This window comes from Anolis carolinensis, chromosome 4 (genome assembly GCF_035594765.1).
Source record: "Anolis carolinensis isolate JA03-04 chromosome 4, rAnoCar3.1.pri, whole genome shotgun sequence".
Lineage (NCBI taxonomy): Eukaryota > Metazoa > Chordata > Lepidosauria > Squamata > Dactyloidae > Anolis > Anolis carolinensis.
In genome coordinates this window covers 168,216,654-168,242,116 of record NC_085844.1, presented here as the reverse complement: position 1 = coordinate 168,242,116, position 25,463 = coordinate 168,216,654, and the positions used below count along the sequence as shown (strand labels likewise).

At 38.2% G+C, this 25,463-nt stretch overlaps 1 protein-coding gene across 18 annotated transcripts in view; it reads left to right on the top strand.

Moving 5' to 3' along the window:
• sgip1 (SH3GL interacting endocytic adaptor 1) overlaps positions 1 to 25,463 on the top strand; it is a 169,292-nt gene that overhangs the window by 22,534 nt on the left and 121,295 nt on the right. The gene's annotated exons all lie outside the window — the stretch shown is intronic.

Genomic DNA, 25,463 nt, shown 5'->3' with positions numbered 1-25,463 from the left:
GCTATGCTCAAATGACTGATGTTTATGGCTAAATTCTACTAAACTCTATGATACCTTTTATTGGAAATGACAATTTCTACCTGGTTTGCTCTTTGGGTTTTAAAAAAAACCCCAAGTTGTAAAAAGTAGAATCCTGGATACAGAATCCATGGATATGGAGAGCCGACTCTATGGGGATAATTCTTCCCATGTATGATCCTTTCTAGCTGGGCTCAATAATATTTACTCCAAGTAATTCAAATAGGAATTGGGCTCTGATAGACCCTTCTGGTTTTTCTAATACCGCAAAGTGAAAATTACAGATGGAAAAATCAATTTACTGTCTCAAAGAGTTCTCAGTCCCATTTCTTTATCATTTACTGGTGTTAACCAAAGTATAGTCAGTATATTCCAGTTCCTATTAACTTCAAGAGGATGTCTCCTTATGTTTGAGATAAACTTTTAGTCTGTTGGGATTGATTTGGAAACAAAATACATGTATGTGTGAGAATGAAATAGAAAGGTTCAATTATAATTGAAATTACACTCTTAACACTGAATAACACATTATGTAAGGCAATGCTATTTTCTCTGACAAAGGAAGAAAATATTCAATATGAAAAGCTCAAAGAGCTAGTGAGGTGTAGCTGTTGAGTTTTAGACTGGGAGAGCATCTCCCAGTTTTAACATCACTTTCACTACCATGGTTCAGTGCTATGGAATTGTAGAAGCTGTCGTTTTACAAAGTATTTAGCTCTTTCTGTGAAAGAATGGTGTTGCCTCACCAAACTATAAATCCCAGGATTTCATAGCATTTAGCCACAGTAGTTAAAATAATGTCAACAGCATTCAACAGTAGCTAGCTCAAGTCTCTGGAAGAGTAGGACCCAAATCGTGATTCATCCATGGAAATCGCATTAGTCCAGACATAGTTCCAGGCTGAAAAAAAAGCAAATGCACCCCCCTCCCTGAAAAAAAAAATCATGCAGAGAGCCTGCACGATTGGTTCACTTTGTGTTTAGCCTTCTCTATCCAAGAAAACTGGTGGGGTGCCAAAAAGCTGTCTGTAGCTCAAAGAAATTCAGCTTTAAAAAAGTTGGGCCCTCTACTGAATGTGTAGATCTGATCTAGACAGTTGGGAAGGGGGGAAAACCCCATTATCTCCAATAAAGAAAATGGAGGTTACAGTAGAGATTCTTTCTCATGCCATTTGGCTTCCTGGTTCAGAAGGCCAGTGACACACAGGAGAATTACTGGTATTATCTGTCTCTGCAGAAAACAGTGGCCAGCTTTGCCTGCTCTACATTTTTCCTGTCCCTGATAGCAGAAAGTATGAGGGTCGTCAATGCATTTCAGACCCAGGTGCCAACCATCAGGACTATTTGAACAAAGAACATCTGTAGGGAAAGCAAAGTGCAAAGCCATTCAGCTTGTGCTCAGAGCTAGCTGAATCCTAAGACTGGGGCTGTGTTCATAAAGCTCTGTCCCCTACTTTCCAGTGTAGAAGGGAGATATGGAGGGAGCTGACTGAAAGCACCAGTTGCAAGTTCAGTTGGTACTGCAAGCACAGAATATATATTACCAGGGGTAAGGGGCATGCTCATAATAAGGCCATGCTTCATTTGGCTTGGCATGCCAAGCCAGTTTGCCACCTTGTTATCCACATTTACTTTGAAGAAATTCCTCAGTGAACTCAACTTGGACTTACTTTTCAATATACATAAATAGGAATGCACTGCTAGAATATAGTTGCAGTTGGCCCTCAGAATCCGTGGGCTGTCTATCCATGGATTCAACCAACCACAGCTCAAAAATATTTAGGTGGGAAATCCAAAAAACAAACCTTGATTTTGCCATGCATAAACACATCCTCTTGTAGCCTCCCGCCATTTCACAGATCCTCATGCTCTCTCTGGTACATATTTTAAGTTGTTCCTCATTTTATAAAAGGGATGCCACTTTATTATGCCATTGAATATAATGGTATCCAGGGTGTCCTGGAATGAAACCTCAGCAGATACCAAAGACACAAAACACACGTACACTGTGCACATATGTTGATCCCATGATTTTCATAGGATTTTGTCAGGAAAGGAATACTCAGAATTGGGTTTGCTAGTTCATCCCTCTGTAATATAGCCTATAGGGCCTGGTTATCCATTAGTGGTTTCCCACGTACTAACCAGAGCTGACACTATTAAGCATCTAAGATGACATGGAATTTGATGTCTTTAGGATATCTAGGACCAGCCAACTAGTAGCAAATATTCTGACTCCTGACACCAGTACTTACAGTACAGCAGAGAATGCAAGCAGGCCTGTAGCCGGGAGGGGGGGGGTAGGGGGTTCAAACCTCCCCCCCCCCCAAATTTTTCAGGTTAAAAAAAAACATGGTTTACTCATGAATTTTAACTGGTTAACGAAATCCCCATGCTAAGTCTATGAGACGCAAAAAATTAAGAGTCCCTCCAGGCACTATCTCAAGCAGATATTGACAGGTCTGTAGCCAGGGGTGGAGGATGGGTGGGGGGGGGGGTAGGGTTCTACTGTACTCAAAGTGACAAAAGACATAGTAACAGATGAGGAAAACCCACTTTATTCCCATTTGTATCATTTATATAAATCTGAGAATATGAAATGAAGCCCATGTTTTCATAACAAGAAGTATTTGGTCTGCCATTAACATAAATGTTTTTTGTGGGTGGGTAGGTCAGGCAATGCCAGCCCTAATCATCACTGCAAGAGCTTGGTTACCACCTTTCCCTAAATGGAGTAGACCCTGCAGACACTAGAAAATGTCTTTACTGTACTTCTCACCTGAGACTGATAAATGTATAAAGTCCATTTTAGTCATAGCTGGTGATTCCTAGGTCCATAATTAATCTAATACAAACTTTAAAGGAGCTTTCTGAGATGCTGTGAACTGTCCCACAAGGGATAGCTCCTTTGAAAATTGTACCAAAGCGTGGAGGAGATTACCCTCCTCACGCATACGGGAGTGAAGAGCTCTTGCTCTAGTTCAGTGGTTCTCAACCTATGGGTCCCCAGATATTTTGGCCTTCAACTCCCAGAAATCCTAACAGCTGGGAAACCGTCTGGGATTTCTGGAAGTTGTAGGCCAAAACGCCTGGGGACCCACAAGTTGAGAATCACTGCTCTAGTTGCTTAAGCTTTGTTTCATTGAAATGAGAACAATTTGGACAAATGCAACACAGAGTAGGGCTTATCTTGAAATGGTGGCCACCTCTTCCTCAGAATTCCTTCCTTACAGAGATTTACAGACTATTTCTTTGTTTTTCTTCTGTCTTCAAGTGACAATTTTGATATTGCTAAAGTATTTCCTAGTACTGTATATGGATTGCTGATGATTTCATTGTTGTTTCCTTTCACCCCTACATAGCCATTTTGATCAGGAGATTAAATATTATCACCATAGAATGCACTATTTTGTAAATACTAATTATTTGGCATTTATCTGTAGTTCCACAGGGTGGTAGCTATATTCTTGTGGGTAGCTCTATGGAGAGAGAGAATATGATGAAGTTGAATTGATTGAACCTTTGCTACTTTGCAATTTCCATGTAGTTTCACAGCATAGTTAGACTAGTTTCATCACAAGGCTACAGATGGTGAACCAAGAATGCTTCCAGATAAGGAATCTGTAAACATTCTTTTATGAATGTTTACAGGAAATCCAAAGGCTTCCTTTTCTTTTTGCAGCTTCCTCCTTTATTGTCCCATCTTTTTTCTTTGTGGATTAAGGAAAGAAAAAAGACCCAAAAAAAAGGTAGGGACCCCTTGGGAGGCACCCTATGATTCCCAATGTTTGATCAATAATCCATGTGCCAAAATGTGGTGTGTAGATTGCAAAAATGCTCTATATTCCTAGAATTCTTGGAGTAAATGTTATTTTAACTTCATGTGTTCACATGAGTACTGGAGGGCCAAAGGAAAGCACTCTCTTGCCCAGTATCCCCCCTCCCTGATGGCTAGCCAAATGCTTTATTTATGTAGACATTGCATATGCATCAGGTTATGAGCTTGTTGTTTTTTGCTCTTGCATACAATTTCACATGCTGCCACATGTGGAATTACAATTTATTGTGCTTTGGTCACATCATACTTTTCAATATTTTTTATGGAAAAAGAGTAACATGGCAATGTAACTGAAAAGTAAAGGGAGGAATGTGTGATTTTCCTTCATGACTCTATACTCACCCGGCTTCACTTTTCAGAATCAACATTTGACAACTTTGTGCCAGAAGAATAGATTAAGAGACCAGTGTACCACCAGGATTCAGAGTCACCTATCAGAGCTTGAAATATTACTTATTTAATATTTAATTGATTAGCTAATTTAACCCTAACTGGGTTTTAATTGCTTCCATGAAAAGAAATTCATTACTTTCAAAAGTCATTCATTACAGTCATTATAATTGCCTTTTAAAAAAATATACACACACACACATATACACCAAGCTGCTCAATTGTGGAACAAACACACTCTACCCCCATTTACATTATTGCCGTGCCAGTATCCACAACAAAAAAATTAAGTATCATTGTGAGGCGTAGCACAAGCCAGAATTCTAACTATATTACTTTCCCCCTCTATCATTTAGTGAGGTACATTCCTGCAACTATAAAAATGGATATAATAATAACTTTGTGACTGGAAAAATTAAAGTACCAGATTATTTGTACTCATTTTTCCATGATTTTCTCTTTAATAAGTTGTTTCTAAAGATCTCAACCTCCTACATCAGCAACTTAGTTACACAAATGAGTCCCCAAGAACATCTTCATAATCAACAGCTTCTTCAGGTGAAAGAAATCTCTTCACCTGTTAATCAAACCACAGGAAAATGATGTTTCCAGCACCCTCCTATTGCGCCAAATTGCTATATGTGTGTGTGTAAAGAAATCCTTGCAAAGTTGGTTTGCAAAAGGGAACTCTGCAAAAGAGCTCAGCCTTTTTGCAGAGGCAAAGCCACGCCTAAAACAATGTATCGGTTTGATGGCAGGTGGCTGAGATTGTCAGTTGGAATTTGAGCTTGGAGGGAGAGCACAGAAAAAGACAGGGCTCTCTGCTACGGTCAAGTAGCAATTTTGAATATGCTATGCTGTATATATTGAAAGCTGATTGATTAGTTATTGATCTTATGCAACTACATGGACATTGTACGATTGCAGAACTGTTTTATATTTCAACTCAACAAGCAAGAGTAAAGTTTCCTTTGTTCATTTCAATTCCTCTGCCTGGTCTGAGTTTTCTTTGCACATGGTGTTAACTGGATGCTACTGATTCCGCTATACTCTCATCTGGTAACACCTCCCACCAGCAAGTGAGATGTTGACAAAAGAGTTGTGATAAGGATCATACTTCTAATTGTCATACCTCGCTCATTGGTGAGAGGGGATGGAAACAGCCTTCTTGTGCCACAATCAGCTGCTGAGCAGACCTCCTTTGTTCACTAGGGTCACTGGCTGTGAAGGTGGGACTGGGAGGACATTTAGGATTGTGGCAATAATGCCAAAATCACGATTTCATAGTCTTATGAGGTAAGGGATTGTTACAGAGCCATAACACCAAGTTATCAATTTGTAACTGTAATACAGAATGCCAGCTAAAAGAGATGAAAAGGGGGAACACTTTCAGAGCTCTTTAATCAGCATATTAATGATGAGAGGATATGAATTGTGTTTGGGATTTTTTTTAATGAAAAGAATGAATGGATTAGGAAGGGAGGTGAAAATATGGTAAGGCAGGATTACCACTGTTTGGCTACTAGCTCTGAAGAAGCATCAATGTTGATGTCCCTCAAAATAAGGGAGATGTATAACATACTTACGCAAACATGGCCAAATGTAATCTCTATTGAGTTTGCTTCTTCCATCAGTATGGATCAGGCATAGACAAACTTTGGCCCTCCAAGTGTTTTGGACTTCAACTTCCACACGTCCTAACAGCTGGTAAGCTGGCTGGGACTTCTGGGAATTGAAGTCCAAAACACCTGGAGGGCCAAAGTTTGTCCATACCTGGTATAGATGGTGGCAGTGAAGGAGGAAGGAGACAAATAACGACTGGACTAGGCCTTCAGTTAGGGTTTGATCAAATTCTTCATACCACCATGAGAATTTACAGTATATATAACCTGATTTATCTGTGTTTATTGTGTTTTTGGTTTTTTTGGGTATATGTGATTATCAAAAAGAGAATGATCATTATCCAAAAGATTACAGGACTCCCCCCCCCCCCCACACTGAAAATAAATTAGGGAATGTAATGAAAGAGTATAGTGTTTTTATGGGGTAGAAGAGAGGAAGGGAAAGCTCTGTATTTCAAATTAATATTTCAATAAAATAGATAAAAGACAATATTTCACATTATGTAATTCAAAAGAAATACAGAGAAAAGTAGGCAGATAAGTACACTGATAATTTTAAAATAAGAATTTACTGCATTGTCCCATCCCCCTTGAATTACAACGTTGATCTTGCTTCTTCATTACGTTATAGTTAAAATAATTGTGCCAGCTCTACTACCTAGGAAGAAATGGCACTATTATGTGCCACAAATATCTAATCAGGCAATAAGAACAGGGTTATTCTTCAATAAAAATTCCACTGGCTGAGCCTGTTCAAAGTTAGCAGTACTGAGTCACTTTTTTAAACAGCGGAAGTGAAATTCTTCAAATGCCTCTTTCTTTGGATTCCAGCAGAGAATGGAACATATGAGATCATTACTCTGCATATGTAATGCTGGGTATTTTCATTCAGATATACAGTGGGGAAAAATCCTTAATGAATTTACATCAATTAAGAGTAATGTTTTGAGAGGGAAAATTATGATTCAGAACTACAATTCTATATACTTTAACAGACTAAACACATTTTTAAAAAAAACAAATACATTTTGTAAAAGCCTTAGTAAGGACAGGTACCATCTCTGAAAGCAATGATAAGGGTCTGTTTAGATGAAAAAACTTACTTCATGACTATAAATCTGAAGACAATTGGGTTACTCAACAGATGTTTTTATTGTATATGCAATGCAATAAGAGTGGGCCATCTTGAAAACAGAGGATTAAGTACGGTAAATCCAATCTTATATTTTGTGGTTAAAATCATCATTGCTGATAGAAAGTACCAGAAAGTAATGCTTGATTTATTCTACCCCTTCCCTTGGGGCTCTGTCAGAGTACCATGGATCTAGAGCCAATAAAGTCTGAACTTTATTAAGTTTATAAAGGCGTCTTCTACACTGCCATATAAAATCCAGATTATCTGCTTTGATCTGGATCATCTGGCAGTATAGACTCATCCAGTTTGAAGCAGATAATGTGGATTATCATATTTGATAATCTGGATTATATGGCAGTTTAGAAGGGGCCTAAGACTTAGGTATTTTGATTATATAATGACTCATTAAAAACAATAATGCTTGGTAATGTAGAAGAAAATAGGAAAAGAAGAAGAAAGCATTTCAGGTGTCTATATTGAATCAGGGAAGCTACAGTCTCAAGCTAGCAAATTCTGAGCAGGGTTGTTGATGATTGGAGGTTTTCCATTCATAAGGTTACTGTAAGTCAAAACAGACTTGACAGCAGTTGACTACAAACCATGATGTCTAAGGTTTACATAAAAAGTGTGAGGGAATGTCTGGTGATTTGGGGTGTCGTGTAAGATAGCATGCTGGTGAACTCTCTTTTTCTCCTTTCCACCTGATTCTAAAGAAGCTACAGAGGTCCTGGATTTTTGCCTGAGACTAATGGACAAACTGAAATTTAAACAGGAGACCTTATATGTACCTTAGTAGGATAACCTCTCACAGGGGTAGCTAGCTATATGGCCACATATAGCATTGGACCACAGTTCTGGAGATCAGGGTTTGATTCCTTACCCTGCCATGGAAACCCATCAGATGACCTTGGACAAGTCACAGTCCCTCAGCTTCAAAGGAAAGGAGGCAACCCTCTCCCTGCCCATGAACAAATCTTGACAATAAAATCCCATGATAGGGTCACCTTACTGTTGTCATCAACTGGAAATTATTTGAAAGCACACAACAACAAAGTGGGACTATTAAATCTAAGAATTGGTGTTCAAGCTATCCTAGATGGATCTGCAGATCTCTTAAGTGGGAAGTTCATATTTCAAGAAGGTTTCTTTCTGTCATCTCACTGTGAATATTGCCAAAAGCATTTGATGCACCAGTTATGATGTTTCATTAAGAAAGCTGATCATAATGAAAAATAATCTGGAATAGAGATGCAAGTCATTCTTTTCTTGAAGGAAACAATGAGCAATTTTAGGATTTTTCTTCATAACACATGAAATGCTTTGAAAATTGCTCAAAGTCCTACATGAATCTCCTCACTTTTTCCTTTTATATTTTGTTCTCCAAATTTGTCTATAGCCTGCTTGAAATGTAAAACATTACAAGCTGATTCTCCCTATAATGGGAGAATATAGGCAGCAATCTAACTGAAAGAGTGAATATTTATATATCTCCAACACATCAATATCTTTGGTGCTTTTATTATTTCCCACCTTTAAGAGAGAAAATACACTTATGTTTGGTCATGGCATTTCTGGATAAAGTTTAGATTAACTATTTTCAATCTGGACATTATATGCTGATCTGTCCATCATGCTGGGTATTTCATCAGTTGTAATCTCTTGTCTAAAATCTTACTTCCTCATCAAATCATGTGCTGTTTGCCAGCTACTTTAACCCCCTCTCTAAAGGCTTTAACCAGTCTTAAAATAGCACCAGGCCTGCTGTTTTATATAAATAACATCACAAGAAGAAAGGGTTAAATGCCTGGGCTGGTGAATTTAAGAGCAGACTATATATCCGGCAAGCAGTGACATGACCTTGTCAGTTAGGAAGATATGCCTGATGTGGTGAAGACACAATAACTTGATCTTTGTACATTAATAAACATCTAGAATACTGAAGCTGGAAATACAAACAGGAAAGACAGAGTGTAACTTCTGTGCTGACATTACAGTTTGCGTGTGATCTATTCACTCAGCATATCAATATAAAAAGCCACCGCAAATGTTATGTGTGGCACAAAACTGCCAAAGGTATTCCAGTTGTCCTGAGTTGGCAGAAATAGTCCTGAACAATCCTCTGTCACCCTACACTTTCTGCTGCTTTCAAAATGTCCCTGTTTCTCTCTCCCTTCTCCATGAACCCGGCATGTTCTGACCAAGCTTTACAAAACCATGTTTCTGCATTAAGTCTGATCTACAGTCCAATCCCCATATCCTGAGGAGATATATTCCTAAACTTACAATCAAAATGGGAAACTGCAAATAATAGCAAACCCTTTTGAAATGAATGGCTTTTGCCAGGAGTCACCTTGGAGAACCTAGAAAATGTCTACAGAAGTAATCTCTCTATGAATTTTCTAGCTCTTCCAGCATGACTTGACAATAACGTCAATTAGAAGCATGTCATAGAATAGCCCTGGAGGACTTAGAAAATTTCTACAGATGTTATTTCTCTAGGACAGTGGTTCAAATTACAGGAAAGGAGACTCCACTTGAACATTAGAAAGAACTTTCTGACCATAAGAGCTGTTCAACAATGGAAGTCTCTGCTTTGGAGTGTGATGGAAGCTTTTTCTTTGGAGTCTTTTAAACAGAGACTGGATGGCCATCTGTCTAGGGTACTTTGATAGTGCTTTTCCTGCATGGCACTGGGTTGGACTTGATGGTCCATGAGGTCTCTTCCAACTCTGTGATTCTATGATTTTAGGGATTTCCTAGGTCCTCTAGCACAGGTCTATGAAAAATTTCACTGGAAGAATAGCCTGGAGAAGCTAGAAAATTCCTAGAGAAGACACATTTTGTTGGCTATGGATAGGTACTAGTCCTATGGGTGTGGAGGTTGTACTTTATAGCTGTCATTCACAAACCAAAATGATTTAGTGGATAACACCTTTTATTAGAAACTGAGTCAAATTCCTATTTCTTTAATGAAGCTCACCATAGCTTGAAATTAATATCACAGGTAGGCTTCACTTCTGATTCTGATAGCTATTCCTTGGCCTCCTCTCCTCTATGATGTTCTCTGGACCAACCTGTTTGTTTCATTTCACATATGCTTATGTATATTATTAGTTTTTGTGAAATTGTTTACTCAAATATGTAGAATTGCCCACCTTCCTGTGTTCTAGGACCTATCCTTATTCATTCTCTTCTTTCTTTCTGTGGGACATTTTTTTCTTTAAAAAGTCATACCTTTAAAAAGTATACCTGTATAGGTTAAAATAAAGAAAAATGATTACAATCCAAATATATGTACATCTTACCAAACTGGAGGATAATGTTATCAGGTGACCTGTGTATCTGATCAGTGGGCTATAAGAATATCTAAAAGAAATGAACAGAAGTAGCACAAAAGGGGCTGACGTATTGTAGGGGTATTTCAAAGCTGTATGGGGTAATGGTGGTTAAACCACTAAGCTGCAGAACTTGCTGACTGGAAGGTCAGTGGTTCAAATCTGCGGGATGGGGTAGCTCCTGTTGTTAGCCTCAGCTTCTGCAAGCCTAGCAGTTCCAAACATGCAAATGTGAGTAGATCAATAGATACTGCTTCAGCGGGAAGGTAACGGCGCTCCATGCAGTCATGCCAGCCACATGACCTAGGGGGAGTCTGTGGACAATGCCAGATCTTTGGCTTAGAAATGGAGATGAGCACCACTCCCCAGAGTCGGACTCGACTAGACTTAATATCGAGGGGAAACCTTTACCTTTATCTTATTGCTATGCTGTAACAATGTTTCTGCCTTAAAATAATATTACGGATTTGAGATTGGATCCTCAGGTTATTTAAAGAAGCTAATTTCTAGACAGAAATCTGGAAAATGTTATTTTGAGCAGTGAAGTGGTCTTAAACAGATGTGACATTTGCATAATAAACAGAAATGCTTTTTTTGACTATACCATCTAAATGACTCTGTAAATTTATTACTGTGAAGTATTGACTTCTCCATTTCAATGTGAAATATGTCACATGTGTAGTGTTGCCACTGACTTTATGAGAGTTGCAGGTGCTATCTTGTACAGCTGAAAAATCATCTGGAATCACTGTTATTAAGCATTTAGTGGACACATTTGATACTAGAGCTTTAAGATCTATATAATAATCATAACCCACCTTTTCAGTCTGTGTGACATTAATTTGGTTTAGTTCAGTTCTACAGGGCAAACATCTGAAAATTAAGATGAACCTTTTTGAAGTCCTTAAACATTAAAATGTATACGTATTTGCTTATTTGTTTGGAGATTTTACCTTGTTGCTATATCATGCAACCAGATTTCTGTGCCCAGAAATCTTCTTTGCATGCTACTTTGTGCAGGGATATGTTAAAAGTCCAGCCATAGACTTTGGTATTATGCATATCAGGAGGAAATGCTGTGCTAATCAGGGTCAGCATGATCTTTTCAATAACCAAGGATTAAGAAAGGAAAAGGCTGTCAGTTGCTTTCTCAAAATCCACTGCAAGTAACTGACTAGGATAGAGTCTGAAGTGCCAGGTCATGCTTCTCAAGAGAGCCAAGCTGTGTGCTGCAAAGCTTGCAAGCCAGGGTTTAGAAGAGGTGAACTGTCCTTGTGTAATCTTCATTTGCTTTTCATCTCCTCTCAGATCTGCTCCTTGAATATTTACTAAGAGCTCCCATGTGGTGCCAGCCATTACTTCCGTCACTGTCTTTCCTAGCTGTGCTTGCTGTTTCCTCGGGCTTTGGGTGGCATGAATACAAGCTGGCTCCCAGCTAATAGAGCTTGGAAGAAACTGCATCTGCTCATGTAATCAGTTTGTCAAAGTAGGACTTTTCTTTTCTTTATGTTATTGTTAACTGCCTTCAAGCTGACTTTAACATGGAGTAACCCTATGAATGAGAGACCACCAAGTAACCCTTTCCTCAAGATCCCTTCTTAGGTCTTGCAGACTACTTGAATCTATCCATCTGAAATATAATCTTCCTCTTTTCCCACAGCCTTCCTCTTTTCTACCTTATCAAACATTATTGTCTTTTCTAGTAAATCATTTCTTGTCATGATATGTCCAAGTACAACAGTCTTGGTTTAGTCATCTATGGAGAGACCAGGCTTAATTGCTCTAGGATGCACCTCTGTCCATTATGAGAGCACCACACACTTGTTTAGCAGTTCACAATAGCTGCAGAACTCTTCTCCAGCAACACATCTCAACTGACATGATTTCCTTCCTCATACCTACAGATGATTTTCTTATTGATTATTATTATGTTGGACTTCATGCTCTTATCTGAGAGAGCACTTGAGACATTGGAAGAGGGGAAGTGTGTGGCACTCTCATAGTGGGCAGAGGTGCACATAAGAAATCATGGAGATGAGCTACAAGGCCTCAGCCTAGCTCAGGTTGCCATGCCTGCTCAATCACAAGTAGCAGGAATACAACTAGTGCATGCCTCAGTAATTCCAACGCTCCTAGTGTTCCTCCAATATGCAGACTGGGAGTGGGATTGACCAGTAGGAAAGCTATTCAACAGTTGCATCTAAAACCTATGTAGCTATACTTAATAAAGTGCTGTGGCCAATTTTCATCCAAGGTGTGTGTCAGCAGACTTATTCTAATTTAACTTCAGTGCCCAGTGATAGGAGCCCCCAGTGGCGCAATGGGTTAAAACCTTGTGCAGGCAAGACTGCTGACTTGAAGGTTGGGTTGCTGACTTTGAAGGTTGCCTGTTCGGATCCAATCTGGGGAGAGCATGGGTGAGTTCCTTGTGTCAGCTCCAGCTCCATGTGGGGACATGAGAGAAGCTTCCCACAAGCATGGTAAAACATCAACAACATCTGGGTGTCCCCTAGGCAACATCCTTGGAGACGGCCAATTCTCTCACACAAGAAGTGACTTGCAGTTTTTCAAGTCACTCCTGACACAAAAAAGTGCCCAGTGAAATGATCAACAATATTTTTCAGCTTTACTGGGCAGTGATGCTTTTTGCATTTTAAGAGACCCATATTAAACCAGGATTGAATTGTATTGTATGCAGAGGGATCTAGTAGAATCTTTGTGACTAATTGAAAGATGTTGGTAGCATAAGCTTTCATAGACTTCATCAGATGCATGAAGTAAACTTTTTATTTTATGTGTATTTAGTGAAACAATTAATGATCACAATTTAAATATCTATAAATCAAAAGCAAATCATGAAAAGACAGGCTAACAACCTCAAATACTATTTTTAAGTATGCAAAACAGTCTAGTCAATGGATGATCATTTTGTCTCTCTTCCTCCTGTCTGTCCATTTTCATTGTTTCTGGAAATAAAATTCTTTTTTGTCATTAGCCCATTAATTTGCCTCTATTGAACACCTTGTTACCTATAGCAATCAGATGTCTTGTTAAAATACAAGGCTGCTTTAGATGTAACAGGAGCAGAGAGACTGCAAGAGAGAGAGAGAGAGAGTCTCAATTTGACCTATGTTGTGTCTCCCATATGGAGAAAGATGAGGCAATCAGGGATGGACAGAAATATGAAATATATAGGCATTAAGAGAAGAGTTTATTTGGCATTTTCTTTTTAAGACAGTCTAAGAGGTAATTAACATTCTCCATATTCACTATATTACCTACGGAAATATGATCCAGTGCAATCCTTTATAACCTTTACCTTCAAATGGGTTTCTGTTAGATATCTTCTCATGTTAAATCATTTAACTACTGTAGATGACAGGCCAGATGGGCAGAGTAAATCTTAAGGGCTCTGCGGAGCACACTTTGGGAACTGTTGCATTAGAGGGCTAGGTGTCTCAGTCTCTTAAGTATAATGCTCCACACCCACATACAAATGGTGAAAGAAAATAGTACACTATGGTCAACTAGGGGTTAAGCTGCATTTATTGAAGCATCACGCAAGTAATGCTCTTTCCAATATTATGAGTTTAAATTTGAAAGAGGGTTATTTTGGCAAAGTCTGTAATGTGGAAAGAAAACATGGCCTGAGTTTTTGTAGACTCTCTATGAGAGTTTCTGGGAGCAGTCACTGGACTAGCTCATCCATGATAGGGAGATGCTTCTAGACCCCTCTCCGTTTTGAGCAAACATTTGCTTTCTTCCTTTTGAGAGGGGAGCTTGTAGCTTACTTTCTTGATGGACAATGTGGAAATACTATGAGTGGTTCTATTTCTCTCCAGTTATGAGAGAAAATCATTATCTTGAATCCATACTCTGTTGGGTGAATTATTTCTTACTTCCCTTCTTTGGTTGTGGGAGGGCTGTCCTTTGTATTGATGATCACCTGAAATCCATTTGATATATGCATCTTAAAATTATTGATCATTGGATTGCATCAGGAGCTCCCAGTGGCACAGTGGGTTAAAACCTTGTGCTGATAGGACAGATGACTTGAAGGTTGGCTTATTGTCCTGAAGGTTGCCGATTCGGGATGAGCTCCCTCTATCAGCTCCAGCTCCATGCCGACATGAGAGAAGCCTCCCACAAGGATGGTAAAAACATCAAACATCTGGGCATCCCCTGGGCAACATCCTTGCAGACAGCCAATTCTTTCACACAGAAGCAACTTGCAGTTTCTCAAGTCATTCCTGACATAAAAAAGTGACCATCAACTTGTACATTAATATGGACATAGTATTTGCTAAGCTATCATGCTCCCAATATAGAGTTGTTCTTGGGATCAATGTTTCTAATGAGAAGAGCAATAGAAATTGCATTTTCCTTTTCCTTACTTGCATTTGCTAGAGTTGCATTCTTCTGGATTTTCTGGCATTCAGTTTCATGCTAATTTTATAGTTATCAAAGAGGAATATATTCTTGTCAGTTATACTGTTCTGGTTTTTGCAGCAACTGATGCTAATATTTTAATCCTACTTGCAGAGGTCTATGTCACAAAATGTTGCCCTTGTCTTTTATATTTTGTTACTTATGTAATACTTATGTTAACTGTACAACTTGTGTCTTGTAGAAAGTCTGAAACTATACCACCTCTTAGACTTTTTCTGATGATGGAATACTGACTATTATCCATTGCCCTTAATTAATATTATGGTTACGCTACTGATGGAAAGCAATGATTTGAGCCTGATATAGACCTGACTGTCTAGGATCCTTTGCCAAGTTCATGGTTGACCTGAAACATGGAATGTTGTTTTTAAGGTCTATGGAGCTCATAGCCCATACTCAGTGGTTCTCAACCTGAGGTCCCCAGATGTTTTTGGCCTACAACTCCCAGAAATCCCAGTCAGTTTACCAGCTGTTAGGATTTCTGGGAGTTGAAGGCCAAAAACATCTGGGAACCTCAGTTTGAGAACCACTGGCCTAGATGGTCAAAGCTATGTCTGGCCAAACTAGGATGACATCAGGTGCTATAGAAATAATTAATATGGCATTAAAAATAATCATGAAGGAAATAATTATTTATCTTGTTTGTTCTGAATAGATAAACTATGCCCATATCATGAATGGGAAAAAGCCTCTGGTTAGCTGATAAGAAAAAGGTGATAATTTTGTTTTAAACAGAGAAAATGTCATTATATTACCATTATAACAATTATGCTAATCTTTATATTATGTCCCATTTCTCATTAAAATTGTATATTTTGATATCACCTGTAAACCCAACTGGAATAATTAGTGTAGAGCTAAGTAATCCAAGTATTACAGTGAAAGGTCCTGACAGTTCTGTACATTTGGTCCCTCTGGTATCAACCCCTTGTTAATTTCATTTGTGCTAAAAATCTTGCAGTGCTTTCACAATTCTCTTTATCTTTTAAAAGTAGCATCTTGTAATTTTAGTTGTGTTTTACAAATATGACACATTGATAAGGAAACCCCTTTTATTAGAATATGATTTGCTTACAATAAATGGTATTTATGTGGTCTATGATAACATCAGAAGAATGAACCTGGTTTTGCCTGGGGGCTTTCTGGTAGCGGTGCTTTATTTACTTAAATATATTGCCTGTATAGCATGTAATCTGTTGGTTTTGACATTTAACCTGGCTAGCCTTCCTCTGACCTATCTTTTGAGATACTTCATTCTAATCTGTTAATTCTGAGCTATGTGCCTAGCACATTGTTATAGCAAAGCCATTGTCTCACTCCAGCATTTCTGCTCATTTTCCCTTTCAACCCCACTGTGTGACATCTGCAATTCTACTTGTAAAGGAGTTTGATAAAATATTAATGAACCTATCGAGTTGTCTTGCCAGCCATTCAAATCTCTTTTGCAATATTGGAGTCTCTCCTTCCTCTCCCCACTGCCCATTTTCCAACAATTAAAAGTAATGAAGAAAAGCAAAAAGTGTTACTCAAGTGCACACTAAACTAACGTCAAGATGTTGCTGCACTAGTCAAGAGCAAGCACAATTATTTCCTCCCAAATACAGAAGTGATAATTTCCTCCATGCTTCAATGTGTACAGCTAATGAATTTAACAAACTGGCATCTTTTCAATGAATTCGGGCATATACTTTTCACTGAAAGAAAAGACTGAAGGGCACCATAATTAAAGTAGAGTATTGCTTATCCAACCTTGCTTATCCAATGTTCTGTATTACCCAATGCAGTCTGTCTCCCGCCCAGATCCACAGCAGTTTCTCTAGGCAGCAACGTGCAGTGGACCAACACGCCCATTAACAACACAAGTGCAGCCACACTCCCAAACAAGTGGCAGACTTGTTGTAAAACATGATGTTTTGGTGCTTAATTTGTAAAATCATAACATAATTTGCTGTTTAATAGGCTTTTCCTTAATCCCTCCTTATTATCCAACATTTTCGCATAGCCAACATTCTGCCAGCCTGTTTATGTTGGATAAGTGAGACACTACTGTAAAAGAGATACGTTTTTTCAGACATCTTTCTTACTTTTACTCTGCATGTAAGATAAAGACACTCATGTACACAAAAAGTACAAAGGCTGTAAAAGTATGGTAAAACTCTGTAAATGGGCCTTGTGTTTACTCTCCTCACATGATGTAATTTCCTGTGTCTCTTTCTGGCTGGTAGCAAATCAAAGTTTGTTGTTATACTTAAACTGGCAAATACAGTAACAGTAAACTTTGGGAGTGTGTGCAGCGGTGCCCAAGAAGTGGGAGATAGTAAAGAAAACAGTCCATCAACCTAGACCTCATTCCAGGTTTATTCACCTGTCACAAACTCATAGTTTTATGCTTTCTTTCAACTATGCCTGAATCTCCAGATGCTACCTCTTACTACAGTTTTTAACTAAGATTTATTTCCAGTAACACATTGTCCTGGATACAAGCCAGCTTCCTTGATACATTATACATTACATTGCCAAAAGAATAGAAAGAAATGTAGAACTGTGACAGCACTTCTCAGGTAGCATCCTTTTTTAAAATAACTTTCCATACTGTGAATGTGGAAAACCAGGAATATTGACAGTAATTGTAATATTCTTGCTGATTTTTCTCTTTTTTTCTTGTTTATAAGGAAAACAGTAAATTTTAATGTTTTGAATAACTTGGGTAGTCAGCATTACAGAAAGAATGTAAGTTTCATAATAACCAGTATTGTCAAGTTCATTTCCCAATATTTGGAATGTTCCTCCTTTTATTCTCCACAAATTATCACTAGTAAACAGTATTTGATTTATTCAGAAAGTCCTTTAAACAACAACCCTGGTCTATGAGATTGGGCAGTAGCATGGGTGAAATAAATGTTGCTAAAAAAAATCATTGAGTAACTACTTGTAGTCATTCCGATCTTGTAGAATTGCGCTTATCTAAAGAATGCACAGTGACAAAAGTGGTCTTTTTAATTGATCCAGAGTAACAAACAGGTTAAAGCTAAAGGTTTTCCCCTGACATTAAGTCTAGTCATGTCCCATTTGGTTGTTGGTGCTCATCTCCATTTCTAAGCTGAATAGCCGGCATTGTCCGTAGACACCTCCAAAGTCATGTGGCTGACATGATTGCATGGAGCGGCATTACCTTCCTGCCGAAGCAGTATCTATTGATCTACTCACATTTGCATGTTTTTGAACTGCTAGGTTGGCAGAAGCTGAGGCTAACAGCAGGAGCTCACTTCGCTTCCTGGATTCGAACCACCGACCTTTCGGTCAGTAAGTTCAGCAGCTCAGCGGTTTAACCCACTGTGCCATTGGGGGCTCCTTAACAAACAGGTTGCAATTACTTAAAAAAAATTTAGAAGTTCATACTACTAAATAACAACTCCTGAACAATTTCTGATAAATAAATTTATTCCTTTAATATTAACGGCTCACATTTCCCAATTAGTTAGTATGCTGTCACATCCAGGCACCCTTTAAAGCTTTAAGATGTGCTTCTTCCTTTGCCCAGGTGAACTGCGGGGCCTTACTTAGAAGCTCTGAAAATCCCAGTAACCAAAGGCACTTCAAGTTGAACAATCAAACAAAATTTTATTTTCACAAAGTCCATGGCAGACTTGGCACACGTAGTTAAGGTTGCAAATATAAACAGTCAACTTATAAAACCTTGCAGATGTTCCTTTTTTGCTTTTCCCTTTTAGTTGCTGGTTTAACTTCCTCCAAAGGCGAAGAGATCCTGAGATCCTCTTTACCCTAGCCCTGAACTATCAGAAAGAGCAGGTCTATAACTATCTATGCTCCAAGCTAGTTTTTGAGGCGAAGTAGGTAGAACGTCCTCCTGTGGCAGAGAAATCCTGAGATATTCTCTGCCCCAGTGCTAAGCTACTGATTTTAGAAAGAGCAGGTCTTTCCCTATTTTATGCTCAGCACTGGTTTTAAAGGCAGGTCAGTACTTATGATGGCTTTGTCAGAGTTGGCCTGGCTTGGCCACACAAGCACATCTAAGTTCTTTCTTCTTCAGTCTAGAAGGCAGAAGAGGCTTCTCAAAATGGAGCCTTCTTTCCCCAGGAAAAGGGGCGGTCTCCAGAACAAAATGATACTTTTGCAAGCTGCAAGCAGCAAAGACTTTGCCGAGCTGGATACAAACTCTACTAATGGCTGACTATCAGGGTGCTGCAGAATCTGCAACAGCCATGGAAAAAATGCAAACAGGTGCTATTTTCTGCAACTATGAAAAAATGCAAACCAAACCTCTGGGGGATGGAACAGTTAGCTACTTCAAAGAGCCATGCCTCAGAACTAAATGTGATGTGAATCTGAAGCTGGGCAGATAGCTTTAGAGACAGTGGAAAGTGACTCGGGAAGCCATTGCTTTCATGATCAAACAAGTTAATTGCTAAAATTCTTTTGAAAAAGGTATTGTTTTAAAAAAACTCTGAAACATTTCATGAGAAGTTATTCCTCTTTCAAAACAACCACCAACGTATAATTTGGGAATTCAATCTTATTGGTTGGCAGAACTGACTGGAATGGCCTGAAAGCAGACTTCTTTCTGGTGGGCTTTGGGAGTATTTAGGCATCTGCTCAAACCTGAATTTGGCAGTCACCATCAGAGTCATATCCCACCCTTCCTTGTTTTACTGTTGTTATGCTGTTGTATTACATTTGTTTGCTATGTCTGGATTCTGTATTAGCATAACTTTGTAGGGATGTTAGCATTGTTTCTGGATCTGGGATGTGAGAGTGATGAAGATGAGTCTGGCCTTGGCCATAGGGGTCAGGCATCCCCAGGTGATAAGGGGACTATCACTGGGAGCAGGGATTTAGGCATGCATGGTTCATTCTCTGTCATCCCAAGCATTTTGGCAACAAGCTGGGAGTATTGGGCTTATCAGACAACAGGCAGGTTAGTCAATGCCTGCATCCAAACCCAAGGCCTTGGGTCAACGCTATTTAAAGCTATAACAAATAAAGTTGTGTTCTTTTTATTCCATATTGATGTTGTGTGAACTGGATTCTTTGCATTACAGAGGGGAATCTCCCTTGAACATGTGGTAAAGGTGGCCAGTGTAGTTGAATAAAAAGGTGGGATGTGGTACTTGTGAATTTATTACAGTATATTCAAGTGACAATTGGCTCAACTTAATCCACCAGTAAACAAAAAAACACATGTAGGCAGGACAGTGGGATTGGTGCCATAGCTCTAGTAAGGGAGGCTGGAAGAACATTTGGTTTGGCAGAGCCTCCATACCTCCCTCCTTGGCTACAGGCTAATTGTGGATAATCAAAGATAATAACTGTAATCAGAGTGTTTACAAGACAATGTTGGAATTCAGTTATACTGCTTTTACTTAGTCATGTATCAGGAGCTAAAGTGAGCTACTGAGTCCATGAACATAATGTTAAAAAATATATTTGTAAGCAAAAGCCACTATCTCCTGGAATTTTTTGTTTGATTGTTTTCTCTCCTTTTCCTAAGCTATTGATCAACTAATTCATCAGTATATAATTTATTTTAAAAGTGTAATTGTAAAGATACATTTTCAATGTCACATGACAAAGAATTAAGCCAATCACTTAACTGTCATCATTATTAAAGAAACATTGAATGATGGCTTGCCAGAAACACACCTGCTTTCTCTAAATTAAAACCTTCATATTCAGAGCAAGCATAACAGAAAGTATGCATAATTAACACTTCTGCTTCCTCTGCATCAGAAGTATGCTGGTAAAGCCAGAGACGTTTTAACAAAGTAAATTATTTAAGTCTACCAACTGTCACCACCACAGGTTTTCCTCCAAAGCTAAACATTATTGGGCTCAAACATCTTTATCAATATACTCTAAAGTGAGAGTCACTTCATTTAGCCTCCCAGTTGTTTTTGTGAAGTCTCTTATTTTATTTCTTTTTTGCAGGTGACAGTTGCCAAGTATATTTCCCATGGGGAAAGCTGTACTTTATTACATGAACTAACTAGTTGTCCAAGATTAGCAAAACAAAGTAGCCAAGCACTCCAAGACTTAAACTTTGTTTTTTGAGGAATGGAAAATACTAATCCAAAATAGACCTTTGCTCTCAGGCATTAGTGGAATTCTCAAAATGGGAGATCACAAAAAAGGATATGTGTCCTCTAGAATTCTATGGAAGTGCCTTCTGGCTTTGAGCACCATGACCCCTAAATACTACTCTAGATAGATAGTTCATGTGAGTCCAACTGCAGCTAATGTCTGTTTCTAATTATAGCTGGGGAGAGTTGCCTGTTTAACGGGTAAGAAAGGATGTGTTGTCTATTTAAATGTGAACATCATTATAAAAATCTGCAGGTTTGCTATCAAGCAGTGAGTTCAGAATCAGAGTGCACATCTGATTAACACTCCTCTAAATCTAAGGAATTGCATACTTTTGGAGTATAGCTCTAGTAACTATATCCTATCCTAAAGAGCACTTGACATATCATATTCTAGAGATAGTTTGTTTACATACCCACTAAAAGCAGTATTCAAAGAAATAATTGTGTTAGCCTCTTGCAGCATAAAAATATATAAAAGAATCTAGTAGCAGTTTTGAGACTGAGAAAAATAAATTTCTAGTATAAGCCTTTGTAGACTCTAGTCCATGTCATCAGATGCATGGAATGAGGCCTCTGTGGACACAGTCATGCTGTATATATCAAGTGGTGGGGAGAAAGTAATGTGAATTGTAAAAGAAACGCAACACATGTGGGTATGATGATGGAGTGATATGTTCATTCTTGGCAATGGTTACAAATATTAGTTAAAAGAATAATGGTAGGGGACAGATATTATGCCCAAGCCAAGATGAGCATGTAAATATATGAATAGTGGAAGGCTTTTTTGCTATTGTATATTGATATGTGTACAGGATTTATAGTACTCATTTGAATTTTTTTGCCTACTATCTTTTATATTGTATTTAAAATTTATTTATTTGTTCCAGATTTTTAATTGTAAACTTACATCACATATTCATTTTCAAATTCACTATTTATTTTACTCCCCTTAGCAAGGCAGAACATCGGCTGTTCACCAGATTGCTCTTAATTTCACTAAAACACATTAGAATTCTCTTAGAATAGAGTAAAATATGATGGAAAGAGTAACATCATGCTTTCCCTTCCTTTAGCTCTTGATAAAATAGATAAATATGTTGCACAACATTTGAGCTATTACTGTATATGGAATCTTACAAATATAGGTTGAGGCACATAAAAGCAATGATTATTTCTTATGGAAAGACCCTTTCTTCAATTTTTTTTGTTAAATTGTCTATTAATCTCACTTGCATTCTTGGATGCTGAAATGACAAGCAGGCCAAATCACATGCTCAGCATCTATATGTTAACATACCCTGTTCACTGTCAATCCTAGGAGATTGATGTAATTGATATACTGCTTCAAGTGAACTTGTATAGATAAAACATTGATCCATATTGTTACCGGACTATCTGACACATAGGCTTTTTAAACGTCTCTTGTATGTGATATTACTATAAATTCTACAAAGCTTCAGAAGGAAGTACTCCTGCCTGATCCTAGACATTTTGTTATTATCTTAAGACTATTTTTAGATTGTGACAAACTGCTAAATTTGGGGCATCAAGTCGCATCAAGTTACTATTCCTTTAATTTTTTTTAAAAAAAGATTGAAACAGAATGAATGAACCCCTTTCATGACTCACAGGGAAGTGGAAAATGACATATGAGTTTACTAGTTTAGATATTAGTGCTGCCCTGTAACACTTTCTCCAAATCGGATCATTACATTGGCTGGACCATTTCCCATAAGATTCATCCACCATGACCAGGGATTCTGTTATAATATCACATTTTGGGACCATGCTTTGTAACAGTGGCTCTTAAATAAGAACCCTTTAAGCAGTTTGTTTGACAGTTGGACAGACTTGTATCTTAGGTGGTGAAAATAAGTGGAATGCATATACATTTTGTGTGTTATGAATAGAAATAGGCACCTGAAAACTTAGCCCCCCTTCCACAAAGCTGAATAAAATCCCACAATGTCAGCTTTGAACTGGAATATATGGCAGTGTGGACTCAGATAACACAGTTCAAAGCAGATATTGTGGGATTTTCTGCCTTGATATTCTGGGTTATATGGCTGTGTGGAAAAACCCTTAACTAGAGTAGTTTGACATCATGTTAGTGCTGTGGCTCAATGCTAGAGAATCATGGGAATCGTAGTTTTATCAGGACTTTAGCTGTTGCTGCCAATGAGTGTTGGTGCCCCTTCAAACTACAAATCCCTGTATTATATTCATATCCTGTCTTTATCATAAACATCCAAGGGCAATCACGGTAACTAACACATAACATGCAACTCAAATGAATGGAAGATGAAATGAGTTATAAAGAGAAAACATTAATTAGATATCTATGGAAACATTGGTCAAAACAATTCCTTATCATACTTCTAATGTTAGCATCATGGCCTGGTCTCTTCTTTTGTCTGTGTGCCATCTGTGTCATGGAACCTTTTAATAGTCCACTAACTACCAAGGAAACTAGAAATTGGCTTGATCATTTGACCACGTTTTTACAAAAGCCAGTGTTCTTTCCATCATCCTATTTTTTTCAAGATATTTTTTCTTGTTTGAAAAGCTTTCATTTGATAGGTTCAGTGTGAAAAGAATTGTGTCCTGTATACCTACATTTAACTATATTAATAAGAGAGTGACGCACAATTGATTCCTACCAGAGAACAAGATGGCATAGTATGAGTGACAACTGAATCAAACTCTGGATACATCTGCACTGATACTTTATCCTGAAGAATATGGAGGAATCAATGCATAAAGCTGATTTGGGATAACAACATAGACTCAGGGTGCTTAATGTGGCCTTTGACTGCATTTTTAAATGTCGTGGGTTGCTCTGCATTTTCCTCAAGAATTTGAAGCAAATTGTGACTTTGGGCCCATGTAAGCACTGTAGTTAGACCAGTTCCAAGATAGAACTATCCACAACTAGGGTCTGTTGCTCACTATCTGGAGTGATGTTGGCCAGGATGTAAATGCAATAGGACAAGGAAGAGGAAAATGAGGGGAGATTCTTCTCTCTCTCCTTCTACATCCCATGTCGTTCTGGTGCTTCAGCTGATGTCATTCCAGGTGATGAGCGTTGGACACTAGCAATGTCATGTTCGGTGACTGCTGCTACATTGAGAACAGGAGGTCTGGAAAGGGGGGGCTTCCTGGCAGTGCCGAATCAGGTTAAAGCACCGCTGGATGATCTGGACTCCTTCCCACCTCCATAGTGGCCTGGGGACTGGAAATAATAATAATAATAATAATAATAATAAAAACCATCCTGGGGCCAGTCTGGAATTCAACACTCTAGATCAGGGGTCCTCAAACTTTTTAAGCAGGGGGCCGGTCCACAATCCTTCAGACTGTTGAGGGGCCGAATTATCATTTGAAAAAGAAATATAAACAAATCCCTACGCACACTGCACATGTCTTATTTGTAGTGCAAAACAACAACAACAATGAAAGAACAATAAAATATTTTAAAATGAAAACAATTTTAACCAATATAAACCTATCAAGATTTCAATAGGATGTGTGGGCCTGCTTCTGGCCAATGAGATAGTCAAGTTAATTAGGATTGTTGTTGTTGTTGTTGTTGTTGTTGTTGTGTGCCTTCAAGTCATTTCTGACCTTGGGCGAGCCTAAGTCTAAAATTATTTATTTATTCATTTACTACATTTATATCCCGCCCTTCTCACCCCGAAGGGGACTCAGAGCAGCTGTATGTACATACAATATATTATATTATTAACAAAGCACAATATTAGCATTATATATTACTATATTGAACTATACCACTATACTGTAATATTATATGTAATATATAACATGTAATTAATATTATTATATGGTATTATTATTAGTATTACATTGTATAACATGATAATATTATCAACATCATATGTATATATAATATATTATATTATTAAAACTGATATAAAATATTATATTATAAATGAGGGCGGGGGCCAGGTAAATGACCTTGGAGGGCCGCATCTGGCCCCCAGGCCTTAGTTTGGGGACCCCTGCTCTAGATCATCATGAGATAAAGTGTCTGTGTAGAACTGCCCTCTAAATGTGCAGCTCCTGATATGAGAAAAGGATAAATGACTTTTAAAGTTACATCAGTACTCTTGATTTTGCCATTTCATAGCTGACGGTAGTTGACCAGTATACTTAGGGGATGGATTGCACAAATGTTGTTTTCAGAATCTGGTTTGGGTTTGTTGTCGTTGTGGTTTCTTTTCTTTTTTGGTAGGCTTTTTAAGGATAGAACTAAGTGTGTGTAACCAAGTGCACATTCACATTGATTGCTTTGGCATGTTGAGAGAAATACACAGGTCAGGAATGTTTTATATAATAATCTGTTATGGGGCTTAGCTAATGCTGACAGGTACAGAATATTTTAGAGTAACTTGTTGACTGCAATTCAAAGATGTGTTTAAAATGAAAAGTCACTAATTGAGAGAGATAGAAGAATGCTCTGGGGAAAAATAATGTAATAATGAAAACATTCTTAGTGCAGGCCTGTGTGTTTTATGCTGTATTAGCATGTCACTTCAGATATCTCACAATTAGATAT